Here is a 2,338-nt window from a genome sequence, read left to right as displayed (position 1 = left end):
AACACATCTCACTCATTTGGCACCTTGGACTTGGACATCTCACAGGTTGTATTACTCTCAATAAGCTTTTGCTTTGTCTTTCTCTTGACATCACGTCAATTGCTGTCCACTTGACTACTGTCGTATTTTCTTCACTTTGATTATTGTCCTTCCATCCTGAGCTCTTGCCCAGGCCCCTCTGTCTATATTCTCACCTGTGGGCAGTCCCCTAACTGCCTGAGCTCAAGGACCACTAGTGCTTGAGCATTCAGCAAAGTAACACCATCTGGAAATGTTCCTTAAAGCTAATTTAAAAACTTGGGGTATTTTCTTGAAAGAGGTCAGATACAACATCACACAGCTGTGCCATTCAGGCAGGTCAGGGAGTGGAGAAATGAACATGGAGTAGAAGAGGAGGCCATATATAGATATGTAAACTAAATACATCTTAGGGCTTTATGTGTTTTAGTCTCTGCAGAGGAAGTAAAGTCTAGTTTACAAGCAGTAATTAAAAGTATATTTCACCATTTCTTTATATTTCTCAGAGGGTATCCAGGGGTCCCAACTCCATCCCACATACACAGAGACTGATCACCCAGAGGCTCGCATGTGCGGACCCTCCCGCACCCTTCTCAGCCTTGGTGGCAACCCTCCCTTTCTCTGAGCTCTTCATTCATTGAGAGAGTTAGCTGCTTTCGCTGGGTCCTTAGAGTTTTCTCCTCCCTTTGCGTTCCTGTTTTGAAACCACTTCTTGTTCTTCCACCCAGAAAAGATCCAACTGTCCCTTTAGCATGTGGCAGGGGAGGAGATGGGAAGTGAGGAGCACAGACACAAGAATATTTCATCCTCATCACACATATAATCAAATAATTACGGTGGAAAGTGACATGATCCGCACTGCTATAGGCATTTTCAGGGTGCCTTGGAACCACAGGAAGAAACTATTATTTGCACCTTCTGTGTTTAGGAAAAGTTTAGGAAACACTTGAGGAAAGGTGACATTTGACCTGGGTGGGTCTGAAAACCAGTTCAACAGGCATTCAGGAAGAGTATTCTGGGTATAAGGACTAACACCACAGTAGGAATAGATGAAAGATGAAGATTTCCGTTTTTCCGAAGTGCCTATGGTTTAGGGTGGGTGAGTGGTGCAAATAATAGGAAATGAAGATGAAGAGATGGGCAGACACTTTTTCAGGCTAAAGAGCTTAAATTTCTCTTTCTTCTTTTTTCTCCCCCAGCTCCCGGCCCATGTGTCCAGGGTATGAACCAGGCACAAATATAGACTAAAAGCCAAGATGGGCTAAACTAGGAGTTACTTTGTCCCTGATTGATACGAGACAAGTACCATCCATCACACCAGGTGCAACTCTACCCAGGTCAGGGATAAAGAGCTAAATACAGTTTTTGGCAGCAATTTTGAAAAAAAAAAGATTAAAAAAGGGCGAGGCTGCAAGCAAAGAGGTTAGTTAGGATGCAATTGCAGTAATTTAGGCATCCTATAATGAAATAGGAGTAGTGAATAAGGAAATGACCTAATTGGTTCAAAAGACATTTGGAAGACACAGAAGGAACAGGACTTCAAAACCAGTTGGATAAGGGTAGCAAAGGAGAGGGAGGGGTCTCAGATGTCTATGTGGTTTTCATCTTGGAGGCACAGGATTAATTTTGATACCAATCAGTATGAAAGCTACTATAGGCCGTTTGAAGGAGAGAGGAAGTGTGTTTGAGTATCCATGGAACAACAGATGGGTGGAGATAGTCATGTGCATGGTGCTTGAAGGAGTTGTGAGCTGTGGAGCACATCGGCTCTCTGACATCTCTCTAACACCACCCTGCAGTGATGAGTAGAAATCTCAATTCCGAAAGTCTCCAGGGAAGGCACTTTGCAATGAGTCCTGTATTAACCACTCTATATTTACTACACGTTTTTTCAGATAACTCTTGATGATCCTAAATTTGTTTCCTTGCTCAGAGGAGAAGGGAACATCTTAATCTCTTCTGTCTGGAAGAAATCTTCTGGTGGAAGGACTACTGGTGCGTCAGCCTTCTACCATGTTTATTCCCAGTGTCTGCATACGCCTGGTTCACTGCTTCCGGTGGCGTGGGCGGTTGGCAGTTACTGTGTTGACTAATGGATCTAGCCTGAGAATACAAAAATGCCAGAGCTGGGAGGATATGAGAAATTACTCACTCAAATCTCCATATTTGACAGTTGAAGAAACCTTTGAGTTGTTTAGGTTTAATTCCTTTCACTTTTCCTAAAACAGTGTATTCTTCAATGCTTAATACATCTGGGTTTTTTTTTTACAAAGCATCTCTAAGTTTGTTTTTTATTTTTCTTTAACTACAGATCTTAGAG

The 2,338-nt window shown here is 42.5% G+C and overlaps 1 non-coding gene across 1 annotated transcript; it reads right to left on the bottom strand.

Moving 5' to 3' along the window:
- Positions 1-1,225: 1,225 nt before the first annotated feature.
- LOC112308087 (small nucleolar RNA SNORA48) lies at positions 1,226-1,365 on the bottom strand. Its single transcript, XR_002975098.2, has one exon. It is a non-coding gene; the product is annotated as a small nucleolar RNA SNORA48 (small nucleolar RNA).
- Between the last annotated feature and the right edge of the window lie 973 nt (positions 1,366-2,338).

This window comes from Desmodus rotundus, chromosome 2 (assembly GCF_022682495.2).
Source record: "Desmodus rotundus isolate HL8 chromosome 2, HLdesRot8A.1, whole genome shotgun sequence".
NCBI classification, from domain to species: domain Eukaryota; kingdom Metazoa; phylum Chordata; class Mammalia; order Chiroptera; family Phyllostomidae; genus Desmodus; species Desmodus rotundus.
Note: the sequence above shows the minus strand (reverse complement) of the source record. Positions and strands in the feature narration are given on the sequence as shown.